Source organism: Psammomys obesus, unplaced genomic scaffold (genome assembly GCF_907164565.1).
Source record: "Psammomys obesus unplaced genomic scaffold, mPsaObe1.curated_primary_1811, whole genome shotgun sequence".
In the NCBI taxonomy this organism is placed as follows: Eukaryota; Metazoa; Chordata; class Mammalia; order Rodentia; family Muridae; genus Psammomys; species Psammomys obesus.
This window is the reverse complement of record NW_026592368.1, coordinates 1,307,855-1,322,900: the sequence shown is the minus strand read 5'-3', so window position 1 is coordinate 1,322,900 and position 15,046 is coordinate 1,307,855. Positions and strand designations below refer to the sequence as shown.

General features: G+C 36.7%; 1 long non-coding RNA gene across 1 annotated transcript; it reads right to left on the bottom strand.

Annotated features, from left to right (window-relative positions):
* Positions 1–5,848: 5,848 nt before the first annotated feature.
* LOC129681265 (uncharacterized) lies at positions 5,849–13,439 on the bottom strand. The gene is made up of 2 exons (XR_008720824.1): positions 13,390–13,439; positions 5,849–6,119 (listed from the first exon to the last, which is right to left on the bottom strand). It is a non-coding gene; the product is annotated as an uncharacterized LOC129681265 (long non-coding RNA).
* Between the last annotated feature and the right edge of the window lie 1,607 nt (positions 13,440–15,046).

Here is a 15,046-nt window from a genome sequence, read left to right as displayed (position 1 = left end):
CCAAAGGTCTCAGCATCTGCATTGATAGTCTGCAGGGCAGAGCCTTTCAGAGGTCCTCTGTGTCAGGCTCCTGACTTGTTCCCTCTTTTCTCCTTCTTCTGATGTCCAGCCTCTTTGCCTTTCTGGATAGGAACTGAGCATTTAGGCAAGAGTTTTCCCTCTTGATTAGTTTCTTTAGGTGTACAGATTTTAGTAGGTTTATCCTATATTATATGTCTATATGAATGAGTATACCATGTGCATCCCTCTGCTTCTGGGATAGCTCACTCAGGATGATCTTTTCCAGATCCCACCATTTACCTGCAAATTTCATGACTTCCCTGTTTTTTATTGCTGAGTAATATTACATTGTGTAGATATATCACAATTTCTCTAAGAGCAACAATCAATTAATGGGACCTCATGAAACTGAAAAGCCTCTGTAAAGCAAAGGACACTGTCGTCATAACAAAATGACAGCCTACAGAGGACTAATATCCAGTATATATAAAGAACTAAAGAAGTTAAACAGCAAAAAATCAAATAATCCAATTAAAAAATGGAGTACAGAGCTAAACAGAGAATTCTCAACAGAGGAGTATCGAATGGCCGAGAAACACTTAAAGAAATGCACAACCTCATTAGCCATCAGGGAAATGCAAATCAAAATGACCCTAAGATTTCACCTTACACCCATCAGAATGGCTAAAATTAAAAACTCAAGAGACAACATATGCTGGAGAGGTTGTGGAGAAAGGGGAACCCTCCTCCACTGCTGGTGGGAATGTAAACTTGTACAACCACTGTTGAAATCAATCGCGCGCTTCCTCAAGACCTTGCTAGGCATATACCCAAAAGAGGCTCAAGAACACAGTAAGAACATTTGCTCAACCATGTTTATAGCAGCTTTATTTGTAATAGCCAGAAGCTGGAAACAGCCCAGTTGCCCCTCAGTGGAGAAATGGATGCACAAATTGTGGTATATCTACAAATTTCTTCTTGAAGGCACTTAGTGCTATGAATTTTCCTCTTAGCACTGCTTTGTGTCCCATAAATTTGGGTATGTTGTACCTTCATTTTCATTGAATTCTAGGAAGTCTTTATTTCTTTATTTTTTCCTAACCCAACTGTCATTGAGTTGTTCAGTTTCCATGAGTGAGTAGGCTTTGTGCTATTTTCATTGTTGTTGAGGTCCAACTTTAGTCCATAGTGGTCAGATAGAATACAAGGGATTATTTTGATTTTCTTGTATCTATTGAAGCTTGCTTTGTGACCAACTATATGGTCTATTTTGGAGAAGGTCCAATGAGGTGCTGAAAAGAAGGTATACTGTTTTGAATTTGGATAAATAGTTCTGTAGACATCTATTAGGTCCATTTGATTTAGGACCTCTGTAAATGCCTTTATTTCCCCATTTGTCTTCTCTCTAGATATCTGTCCCTTGGTGACAATAGAATGTTTAAGTCTCTGACTACTAAGGTGTTGAAATCAATGTGTGATTTACGCTTTAATAATATTTCATTCATTTACAAATGTAAGGCAGTCTTGTATTTGGGACACAGATGTTCAGAATTGTGATGTCGTCTTGGTGGATTTTTTCCTTTGATGAGAATGTAGTGCCCCTCATTTTTTTTAATTAATTTTGTTTTAAAGTCTATTTTATTAGATAGTTACCCTAGCTTGTTTCTGGGTCCATTTGCTTGAAAACCCTTTTTTCCAGCCCTTTTACTCAGAGATAGTGTTTGTTTGTTGCAGAAGTGTGTTTCTTGGATGCAGCAGAATGTTCAATCCTGTTTCTGCAACCATTCTGTTAGTTTGTGTCTTTTTATTGGCGAGTTAAGTACACTGATGTTGATAGTTAATAGTGACCAATTAATGTTAATTTCTTTTGTTTTGGGATTGGTGGTGTTACTGTGTTTCATTGCTTCTATTCTTTTGATTTTTTGTTGTGTACTTATCTATATCCTATGTTTTGTTGGTTGTAGATGTTTTCACTTTATTGGAGTTTTCCTTCTAGCATCTTTTGTAAGGCTGGGCTGCTGTGTAGATTAAGTTTGGTTTTGTCATGAAATATTTTGTTTTCTACTTCTGTTGATTGGAATCTTTGCTGGGTATAGTAGACTAGCTTGGCATCTATGGTTGCTTAAAGTCTGCATGACATCTGCCTGGGCCCTTCTCACTTTCATAGTTTCTGTTGAGAAATCTGGTGTGGTTCTGACAGGTCAACCTTTATATGTTACTTGGCCTTTTTCTCTGGTTGCTTTTAATATTTTTTCTTTGTTTTGTAGGTTTAGTGTTTTGACTATGATGTGACACAAGGAGTTTCTTTTCTTGTCTAGTCTATTTGGTTATTTTGTAGGCCTCTTGTATATTTATGGACATCTCTAAGTTGGAAAATTTTTTTTCTATGATTTTCTTGAAAATATTTTCTGGACCTTGGAGCCTGGTATCTTCTTTTTCATCTACTCCTATTATTCTTAGGCTTTATCATGATGTCCTTGATTTCTTGGATTTTTTTTGTGTTTGGAACTTTTCTGATTTTACTTTTTCTTTGAGAGACATATCAATTTCTGCAAATGTATCTTCAACAGATGAGATTCTCTCTTCCACCTCTTGTATTCTATTGGTGATGCTTACCTTTGTGGTTCCTGATCTTTTCTCTAAGTTCCCTAGCTCCAGGTTTTCCTTTCCTCTGTGTTTTCTTTATTGATTCTAATTGTTTTCATTTCTTGTATCATTTCCTTCATCTGTTTGAATGTGGATTCCTACCTTCTATGACGGCATATATATATATATATATTCTCCTCCTTGTATGCCACTAATTGTGCCTCTACTGGTTTGGCTGTATTTGCTTGTATTTTTTTTGAGAGCTTTGTCCATTTTCTCTTTATTTGCCTCTACTTGTGTGGCTATTTCTTTGAGAGACTTATTTGTTTCCTCATTATGTGCCTCTATTTGTGTAGCTACTTCTCTGAGAGATTTGTTTATTTCCTCTTTATGTGCCTCTAATAACTGGATAAGCATAGTTTTAAAGTCATTTTCTTGTGTTTCTGATGAATTGAAGTGTCCATTGATTTTGGGGGTTGCTGGTGAAGCCATGTTATGATTTTTGCTGAGTGTGTTCTTACAGCAGCCTCTGACCATCTGCTTATCTGCAACCCTCACTGTTTATTCCTGGAGTGTTTACTTCAAATTGGGTCCAAATTTTTCTGGTGTCTGGAATGTTTCTGAGGAAGAAGAGAGAGGTCCACTTGTTTGAGAGTGTTCATTGGTGTTTCTGCTGTACCTAAGGTAGGAATGTGATGCTGCAGCTATTCGCAGGTGCTGTTAGTGGGTGCAGTGCACAGGTGCAGATTTCCTGACTTCCTCAGTGGCCTACAGGCCACTGGTATACAGATCTGGGCTCCAGGAATTGTCTGCCTGGAATTCACTGGTAGACCTGGAGAGCAGATGTTTCAATGTTGAGAATGCTGTCCCAAGAATCACTGTTGCCCACAATAGGGACATGGGTGGTAGGGATCTTATGTCTGACTCTTGCATAGAGGGTCCCTGGATTTGGGGCTCTGCAAGCACTCACTTGAAGGCACATTCACTGTCTAGCAGGGCCAATCTGAAAGCAGAGGGGTTCCCCTTGTTCTCTACTCTCAGATTTGATCCTGCTGGGGCAAATGTGGGTGTAGGTTAAGAGTCAGCTCAGTGGTGTTGTAGCCACAGAACTTGGTGCCCGCCAGCACTGTGGGCTGTGCTAGGAGCCACGGCACTGGAGGCTAGACACTGTGCTCTGTGGTGGATGCTGCAGGCTGCCTCCGTAGCCTCCCCCTCTCTGAGGGAAGGATAATGGCAGCCGGTCCCAAGGGTAGTGCCTGGTGGTGGTGGGGGTGAGTATTCTCTGTCCCACATCCTGAGCCAGGTTTCTTTGCTAGGAGTAGGCAGCACTGTGGGCCGGGCACTATGCTCTGTGGTGGGCACTGTGGGCCCCCTATGCTGCCTCTGCCAAGGAGAGAATACGGAGTGGATAAGGGAAAGCACCTAGGGATTGAGTCCCCAGGAGAAGTCCTCGGTGAAGTTCCTGGTGAAGTCCCAGGAGAAGTTCGCAGGTGACATGAATCTAAATTGTCTCAGTTCACAGTTAGTCCCCATTTTCCCTGGAAGCCTTGATGTCATTGTTCTGAGTTCATCAGCACCTCCACTCACCAATATCGGAATTCAGAGCCTGTGCCCCTCAGATATAGTGCATGCTGATTGCCGCAATCTTGGATCCCCCTCCCAGAAGTAATACTTAATAAAACCTGTAACTTCTAATTGTAATAATTCTGATTAGAAATAATCTGCATTGAAAATGGAAAAATGACAATCATCTCTTATAACCTTGATAATTCTCTTTTCATAATATAAATGATAATCTCAAAACAGTTTTAACTGCTTTTGCAATTCAACCAAAGGGAAGGGGAACAAATAGATTTTCTTTTAAGAAAACAATCCATTTTAGTTTCCATTATCCTAAAAAGTCAAACTGAAATTCACTTGTTTCACAAATCGATGGAAAATGATCATTATTTTTTTTATTTCAAATGAGTTGATTAATATCTTTTAAAATAAGGATTTCAAACTGCAGAGTAAAAGGGAGCTGAGTAGAAATGACAAGAAAGATGGACAGATTGGACAGACAGCTGAGCCATTCACTTATTTTAGGCCTGAATTGGTCAGACAATAAGTCACCATTTTCTAGAGTGGGAACTTACAGGGAGAGAAAAACGTTGAGGGTTGAAAGTTTTCTCTCAGGGTTGAGAGAAAATTGGATGCATTTGGTTGTCTCCATAATGTATAAAAGAACTCTCTCCTTCAACTTTCATTTTCCTCACAATTTATTAAATAGATCTTCAAGAATATTACTCATTGGTGTCCAGAAAATTTACCCCCCAAACTGAGTAGACTGTTTTATTGATGTTTGTCCTAAAATCCATTTACATACTTATGAGAATAACCTTTAAATTATGTACTTGATGAGGTCAGGACCAATTTTATACCTTTCAAAATAATATGAAGGCTATGATTATGGCCTCTGGAGATTATATGTAATGTGGTCCCAGAAACACCTCCATACTCATATGTGACAATACAAAAAAAAAAAAAAAAAAAAAAAAAAAAAAGACCTCAATTACAGCAGTCCTTAGCATCTGCAGGATCACCAAGCAGGACCTACATGGTACCATCAGTTCCCCTGATGAGTGTAGGGATAGTGTCTGCTTTTCATCTCTTCACACTAATTTGGAAGTTATGATTCAGAAGCTTATATATATGGTCCCTTTGAGCATCCAATATAATCAGTGATTTTACCTTTCATATTTTAAATAGTTTTTGAGAAAAATTTTACAATGTAGTCCACAAACTTCCAAAACTCATAAGTCAGCTTCAAAGTAACTATAATTGCTGACATCTGTTATCACACCTCTCTCCTTTTCATGATTGTTGCTATTCTTTCCTCAATTCAAACAGAATTACACTTTAAATACTTCATTTTTTAAAATATGAATAAAACATTTGTGATAACAAAGTGAAAATGTGTACAAAAGAAAGTCCACTAAACTTCAACCCTATTTCAAAAAGTCTGTGCCAATGTGAAATTTTGAGAGTAAGAGAAATACACTGTAGTTAGGAATATACATTCTTAACTACATAAATAATATATATATATATATATATGTGTGTGTGTGTGTATGTATGTATGTACCTTAATATACATATTTTTGTATAACAACAAATAATTAAAAAATAAGCTATGATTTTAAAAGAGACCAAGTAAGAACATGGGATGATGTGTAATAAGAAATAAAATGGGAAAATAATGAATTAATTATAAAGCAAAACATAAATCAAAAACTATTTTATTTCTGCACAGTAAAGCCTAATCAAAGTGTAGCCTCTAATAGTATGGCAGGCATGAGGGACATACTCACAGGTTATTAGACACAACCAAAATATCATTGAACAAGGAGAGTTGTAGTTTTTTTTTTCTTCTTCTGTCTCTTCTGAGTTTCATGGGGCCTTGGCATAGCAAGGTTCAGTATATTCCATAGGAGGTGAACTCTACATAGGCTTCCAAGTGGGTAAATATGGATTTTCCTGGGACAGGTCTCGACCTAACAGAACAGATATTCAGTAGATAATTACAAGACTGATATCCATACTAAATTTCAAAAGGTGCATAGTTTTAAAACACAGGTTCAATTCCCAAAGCAGGATTCTGTTGAGCTATAAACATACTTAAAATGTAATAGAAAGGAAGAGGTCACTTAGGAAGAGAAGTACTGGGAATAGATTGGAGAAATAGGCTTTTTCCCCCAGAAGTGATCAACTTGAGTCATGAGAAAACTCAAGTTGCAAGAAGTGTAGCTGGTAGGATATAGATCAGTAGTTAACACTTTAATACTGTTACTCATGTCATAGGATACAACCATATTATTATGGTTGATTATTATAAAATTATTTAATTGATGCTTTATAACTGTAATTTTATTACTGTTATGAATTCTATTGTAAGTCTTTGATAGGAAGATATCAAATATGCCATCTCCAAAAGGTTCAGGACTAATAAGTTGAGAACCACTTGTTCAGAGTGAGAATGGGGGTGAATGAAGTAATTGTATTTCAACTAAAATCATTTTTAAAATTTGAGTAATAAAGACTATTATTAATGAAGTTTGCCAATATTATTCATGATTTAAAAATAAAAGCAAAAAGCACATTGCAAAGCATCATATTGGAGAGAAAAAGCAATACTCAAACAGTAGAGTGATTCACAAAAAAAGACAGATTGATGTCAAACATTAAATGAAGGCCAAAGTAGGCGACCCCTAAAAATTGGTCATTGGAGTAGCAACATGGATGTCATTGTTCACCCTAATGTAATATGTGTGTAATAAGAGGCAAAATACTTGGTGCAAAACATGGTGAAATGTATATTTATCCCCATTTATTAATTCCTAATGCTTTTAACCTATCAAAGTTCTACCTGAAAAAGGCAGCATGGAGATGTCATTAACCCTTTGAACTTTAGAGCCTAACAGATGTAAAAAATCATAGGTTTTTCAAGGGAATGTGCTTTACTGAGATAGTCAGAAAGCTTCATGCACAAGAAAGTCAGACAGCATTGATGTCTACAGAGGAGGATACTTGCTTATTAGTATATAGTAAAGGCTAAAGACACATAGAATTGTAACTGAAACAACCTGGAAGATACTCGGTAAATCTCATGATTAAATATATAGTATACCTTAGACACATGATAATCATGAACAGATCATGTAAAATTAGAATGCCTATTTCTTTAAATGATTGAATTTTGTTGATAGTAAACTGTACCTTCTGTAAACTGTGTAGTTTAATATGTATAATTTTACAGTATTAAATGAGATAGAAAAACTCTACCAAATTGTACAAAGTACTTTAAAAATATTTTCTACTAAATACTTCTTTCAAATGGCTGAATCATTGGACTGCAGTATAAAAAAAGACTGATATACATCTATGTATTGGCATTGAAACATCAAAACTAAGTAAGTCCATTACTTTGTAAGTGAATGTAAATAGACATGAAGAAAATAATTAGGTTTTTCTAATGGTTTAAACTAGTCAGTAGGGAGCATATATATCCAAAAATGGCCATCTTTGTCCATCTCAAGATGGAGTATAGAAGGATTTATGGGGTTACAAACAAAAACAGACACACCAAAAAAACAAAACAATATTCATCAAGAATTTGTGAGACAGTTCTTATACAGCAAGAGAAGTCATTTTCCTTGCCTCTGGCAAAAGGGATATATGGCACTCCATCGACCTGTGCTATCAGGATATTAGCACCAATATTGGCCTCCAGGTCAAGTGAGGGGAGTAAAAGTACTTGTTATACATCTCAGAACCCATACATGTATTCCTGTCAGTTCCCAAACAAGCCTATCTCCTCCTGCACTCTAACTCCCAAAATATTCTAGTATTACTCTCTATCTCTTTATGAAGTCAGTTACTTTACTTGTCTGATTTATCTCCACTTTTCTATCTTAATATTCTTTCTTTTCTCCCAGATAGCTTGGTCACATGAAATATGTTTTTCTCCCCTCTGGTCTGAAATTTTCTAGAATCCTCTGAACATTTTTCCTCTTTTATCCATAATAAAATTCTTTCCTGTAATAATCTAAGATTTGGTGGGTTTTTTTTCCTGTTATCAAGATCATACAATTGAATATTTAAAATATATCTGTAAAAGTGACTATTACTCTGCTAAAATTAAGGAATGTATACAGAGACCCCATAGATTTTCGTTAGAAAGCACTTAATGAAATGAATGAAAGTGTCAAAGAAAGACAGCAGTCAATGATTTTCAATATGCACATAATGAAAGGTATGTAATGTAAAGGTATGTTAAAAATAGCACCAATTCAGTTTCATGATAACAGAATTGAAAGTAAAAGAGCATGTTTGGAAAATAGTTCTTGTCTAGTCTGAATCTATATCAAAATATTGAGATTTAGGTGCCAAAGAACACAAAATATGTCAGAAACAATAAAACTCTGTTGAAAACCAGAGAGCTTTTGAGATTTTAAAGTTCACATCTGACACAAATTTAAAACAAATACTTGCAGTCAGGATGAGTACCATAATTAGATGGTATAGAGAATAGTCCTCACTCATAACTTGGTCAGATATAGTTTTGAAGATATACAAACACCTTTCTCCTTTATAGCTCAAAGCATACTTCAGGTATTTTTTCCTTTCTTTTGGGGAATGGTACTAAATTGTAATATGAGTAGCTTTTCAAGAAGCTGGGTTTACATAATCTGAATGAATCAAGTCAGAATGTTTCCTTAAACCATTAATCTATCATGAAAACCATAATAGTCTTTTCAAAATACATTACAGTAGAGCCTGGAATGGAGAACCTTTCACTGGGTACAAATTAAGCTTTTCTTTTCTGGTATTAAGCAAAAACAGCTACAGCATTTTACAGATGAACTACTGAAGTGTACACATTCTGTAGTAGTCATGGGGAGAAACCACTGTGATGTCAACATTCCAAGGCTCATGCCATACTGACAATGTGACACATGCATTTCATTTCTTACAAACTGTTGACTTTAAAACATTGATTTTAAACAATTCTTGAACCACATGTTTGGATTGACATTTTTACAACCATATGTTGTATATGTGTGTATATATATGTGTGTATAAAAGATATATGATAGAGATAATAGATGATTGATGTTAGGTAGAAGGATAAGTGTAATAATATGTATACAAAAATAAAAGGAATACTTGTATAAAACATCATGGTAGACTAGGGTCAAATAGAAAGGGAGGAGGACCTTCCCTATCAGTACACTATGGGAGGGGCATAGGGGGAGAAGAGAAGAGGGTGGGATTGGGAGGAGATGAGGGTGAGAGCCACAGCTGCAATAAAATTTGAAAAAAAAATGTAAGAATGATAATAAAAATGAATACTAAAAGTCAGTAATGTAAAAAAAAAATCATGAAATTTATATTCATCTCCAAAGATTATCAATTTCTACTTCTTTTAACCTGCTAAAGGTCCATGTGAAATGAGGTAGCATGCAAAATCATTAAGACTGTGAACCTTGGAGTCTAACATATGCAAAAATTATAACATACTTTAAAGATGAATGTGCTTTACTGAGATATAGTCAGAAAGCTTCATGCACAGAGAACTCAGAAAGTTTTAAAGAGTGGAGAGGAGTACACATGCTAATTAGTATATAGTAAATTTTATATATTAATCCTAGAGAAACAAAGAATTGTGACTGAAATATTAGAGATACTCTGTATATTTCATAATAGAGAAATGTAGTTTACATTGGACATAAAATAATCATGGACAAATCATTCAAAATTAGAATATCTGTCTTTAAAATCATTGTATTTTGGTGATAGTGATAATTTTTGCCTTCTGCAGTCTGTAATTTCATTAATATCTGTAATTATACACTTCTAATTAAGATAGCAAAACTCTATCAGATTGTTCGGTTCTTCAATAAGATATTCTGCTGAATAATTGTGATTTTAAAAATGACACATTTGAGTATGGGAAATAAAAACACATCAGAAGAAAATCTCTATAGTGCCACGTGGTTATTAACCCCATTATTTTTAAAATAGTAATAAATACGTGTAAAGAAAGTAATCAGGCTTTCCTAATAGTATAAGCTATTTAGGTCCCAGGGAGTGCAAATATCCAAATATGCCATTCCTGGACCTGCTCAATATGCACTTTCGAGAGGAATTCTGGTGATTAGAGAGAAACAAGCAAAAACCAAACAAACACACATACCAAAAACAGCATTCATCAAGAATTTGTGCAAAAGTCCTGGTCCAGCAAAATAGCCATTTTTCTTGCTCTGACAAAAGAGACATATGGCTCTCTATTGACATGTAGCTCCTATCAAGATATCAATACCCATGGTGGCCTCCAGGTTCCTTGAAGGGGAAGTAAATGGACTTGTTATACATATCTCAAAACACACATCTAGATTCCTGTGCCTTCCCAAAGAGCCTCACCTCTTTCTGCACTATCCTAATTTAATGAATAGTCTAGAAATACCCTGACTTTATTTTAAACAAATTAATTCAGTTATAAATTTCACATCTTTATCCCAGGCCCTGTACCTTCTCTCCTCACAGTCCCACCATCATTCTCCCCTCCCCCATTCCCTCTTTCTCTTCAGAGAGGCTGTGTGTAACAACCCACCCTGACACATCACATGAGGTAGGACTAAGAGCTTCCTCTCTCACTAAGGACAAGCAAGACAACCCAGCTAGGGGAAAGGAAACTAAAGGCAAGCAACAAAGTCAGAGACAGCCCTCAGTCCAATTATTAGGGGCCCCACATGCTGACCAAGATGCACATTTGCTACATATGTGTAGCTGGACCTAGGTCCAGCCTGTGCATTTATAAAAGCAAAGTTTGTCTCTGTCTAAGGTATCTCTACTTTTCTCCTAATTTCCATTTTCTTCTAGACAGTCTTGGTCATATCAAGTCTGCTTCTTTTTCTCTGTGCTATGAACTATTCCAGGTGCCTCTGAACATTTTTCCTCTCTGACCCATAATAAAATTAATTCCTGTAATAATGGAGTGGATACTATTTTACTGGTTTGTGTACTGTTCCTGCTCAAACAGTTGGAATATTTAAGGTATTTATTTTATTAAGTGAATACTACTATGCCATTTTATTTCTAAGTCATTTATTTCTATGTCATTTTATTTCATTCAAGGAATATGTACTGACAAGCCATAGTTTTTACTTGGGAAGGAGTAAAGATCCCTGTGAATTGAACAGTCAAAGAGAGACATCAGGCAAGGTTGTCATCAAATACATCCGGCAATAATGTAAAGGTAGTTTATAAAATATTGCCAATGCAGTTTCATGATAAAATTGAAATTAAATGAGTATGTCTGGAAAGTCATTCCTATCTAGCAGAATCAGTGTTCACATATTGAGAAATATATGTTTGAAACCAGAAAATTGTTGTATTTGGGGCTGAAATCTGTGCATTTTCCAACAAAACTTTGTTGGCATAGTGGGTAAAACAGCTAGATGAAAGCAAAAATAATCTCTCCTATCTTGGGCATATCATTTTTAAGATACATGGATATTATTCTCTTGTATAATAACTCAGAACATACCTCTTTGTCATGATAACTTTGTTTCTTGGGGGAATGGTACTGACTATTGCTAACATGAGTAGCTTTTCATGAAACAACTGTTAAGAATTAGATCACAGGTTCTAGAGAAATCAAGACAGAACACTTCCTAAAACCATTAGTCTAGCATGAAAATCATAAGGATCATTTTAAAATACCTTAACAGTGGAGCCTGGAATGGAGAACCTTTCACTGGGCACAAAATTATCCTTTTCTTTCCTGGCACTAACCAAAATGGCTACAGCAGTTTGTAGATGAACCACTGAAGTGTAAACATTCTGTAGTAGTTGGGGCAGAAACCACTGTGATGTCAACATTCCAAGGCTCAAGCCATAACTGACAAAGGGACACATACATTTCAAATTTTTACTTTAAGACATTGATTTTTAAAAGAAATTTGAACCACGTGTTTCGAAAAATAATATATTCAAAACTGTGCATGTGTGTATGTATGTGTAACACATAATATGTATGTATGTGTATGTATGTGTATATGATATAGATGATAGAGGATAGATGTTAGAAAAAAGGATAGATAACTGTAATGATATCAGAGCAACAATAGGAGGAATACTTATATAGGGTCAAATAGGAGGAATACTTGTACAGGGTCAAATAAAAGGGGAGGACTAGGGGGGTGTAGGGGGAGAAGAGGGAAGGAGGATGGGATTCAGAGGAGATGAGAGAGGGGGCCACAGCCACAATATAATTTGAATAAATTCAAATAAACAATACTATTTAAAAGACAGTAATGTAAAAATATCATGAAATTTATATTCACCTCCAAAGATTATCAATTCCTAATTTTTTAACCTGTTAAAGGCCCAGGTGAAAAAAGCCAGCATGCAAAATAATTAAAACTGTGAACCTTGGTGTCTACCACATGCAAAAATCATAGAATACTTTAAAGATGAATGTGCTTTACTGAGATATGGTCAGAAAGCTTCATGCACAGAGAAATCAGAAAGCTTGGAAGATTGGAAAGGAGCGTACATGCTTATTAGTATACAGTAAATTTTATATATTAATCCTAGATACACAAAGAATTGTATCTGAAGCATGGGGGATACTCTGTCATTTATTAATAAAATATATAGTATACTTTGGACATATAATAATCATGGACAAATCATTCAAAATTAGAATTATCTGTCTTTATGGTGAGTGTATTTGGCGATAGTAATAATTTTTGACTTCTGCAAAGTGTGTAATTTCATTAATACATGTAATTATACAGTTCTCATTAAGATATACAGTTCTCATTGAGATAACAAAATTCTACCAAACTGTGAGGTTCTTCATAAAGATATTCTGCCGGATAATTATGATTTTAAAAATATGACACATTTGAGTATGGGAAATAAAAACACATCAGACGGAAATCTCTATAGTGGCATGTGATAACTAAACCCATTACCTTTTAAAAGGACATAATAGGTGTGAAGAGTGTAATTAGGCTTTCCTAATAGTTTAAAATTGTTTAGTCCCAGGAAGTGCAATTATCCAATAATGTCAGTCCTGGACCTGCTCAATATTCAGTATCAAAGGAATTCTGGTGATTAGAAACAAACAACAAAAACAAACAAATATACACACATACAAAAAACAGCATTGATCCAGAATTAGTGAAATAGTCCTTGTCCAGCAAAAACCATTTTTCTTGCTCTGACAAAAGGAACATACTGCTCTCTACTGACCTGTGGCTCCTATCAGGATATTAACACCCATGTTGGCTTCCAGGTTGCCTGAAAAGGGAGTAAATGTACTCATTATATACCTCAAAACACCCATCTAGATTCCTGTGCCTTCCCAAACTCTTTCTGCACTATCCTAATTTCCTAAATAGTCTAGAAATTACCCTGTTTTTCTTTCCACCAATTAATTAACTAATTAATTAATTTCATAACTTCATCACAGGCCCCCATCCCTTCTCTCCTCACAGTCACACCATCATTATTCCCTCCCCCATTCCCTCTTTCTCTTCAGAGAGGTTCACTATGTGTACCAACCCACCCTGACATATCACAGGAGGCAGGACTAAGAGCATCCTCTCTCAGTAAGGACAGGCAAGATAGCCAGGCTAGGAGAAAGGGAACTAAGGGCAAGCAACAGAGTCAGTGAAAGCTCTCAGTCCAATTGTCAGGGGACCCACATGTTGATCAAGCTGCACATCTGCTACGTAAGTGAAGGGGGACCTAGGTCCAGCCTATGCATTGATGAAAGTATACTTTGTCTGTCTAAGCTACCTCTACTTTTCTCCTAATATTCTCTATTTTCTTCAAGACAGTCTTGGTCATATCAAGTCTGCTTCTTTTTCTCTCTGATCTGAACTCTTCTAGGTGACTCTGGACATTTTTCCTCTCTCATCCATAATAAAATTACTCACTGTAATAATGGACCAGCTGCTATTTTGCTGATTTCTCTGCTGTCCCTGCTCATACAGTTTGAATATTTAAAGTATATATTTTATTAAGTGAATATCACTATGTCCAAGACATGTTACTTCGTTTAAGGAGCTCCGGTCCTAGTGCGGGTGGCTCCTCCTCATATGCTGCAGAGGCCCTAGATGGATGACTCCAGGGTCTGGAGAAAGCAGAGCTCTGTCAGCCCTGGAGACCTTGGTTCTCTGCCACACTGCTGTACTCCCCGGCATCAGAGCATGGCATCTCCTTCCCCAAGAGCTCTTATCACCTCAGCCTGCACAGCCTGCCTTCCTCTCTTCCTCCCTCCCTCCCTCCTTCCTTCCTTCTCTCATTTCTTCCCTCCCTCCATTCCTTCGTTCCGTCACTTTCCTTCCTTCCTTCCCTCCCTCCCTCCCACTTCTTCCCCTCACTGCCTTGCCCTGGCTGGCCTGGACCTCTGTACACCAGGCTGCCTCCAACTCCACAGAGACCAATCCTCATATGACTCCTGGAATTAAAGACATGTGTTCCTAAGTCTGGACCTTTATTTCAGGATTTATTTATGTCATTTTGTTGTTGTGTTTTCTTGAGACAGGGTCTCTCTATGTAGCCCTGGCTGTCCTGGATTTGCTCTGTAGACCAGGCTGGCCTTGAACTCACAGAGATGCCCCTGCCTCCGCCTCCCCAAGTACTGGGGTCACAGGCGTGCTACACCACCTGGCTAATTTATGTATGTATGTATGTATGTATGTATGTATTTTTGCACACACCACATGTGTGCCTGGTGCCTGTGGAAGGTGGAAGAGCATCAGATTCCATGGACCTGGTCATGAGCTGCCAAGGGGGTGTCAGGAACCAAATCCTGAGGCCTAGGCGAGTGCTCTTAATTGTTGAGCCATCACTCCAGGCCCTATACTACTTTTTATATTATCACACTTGTTGCATGTGCGTG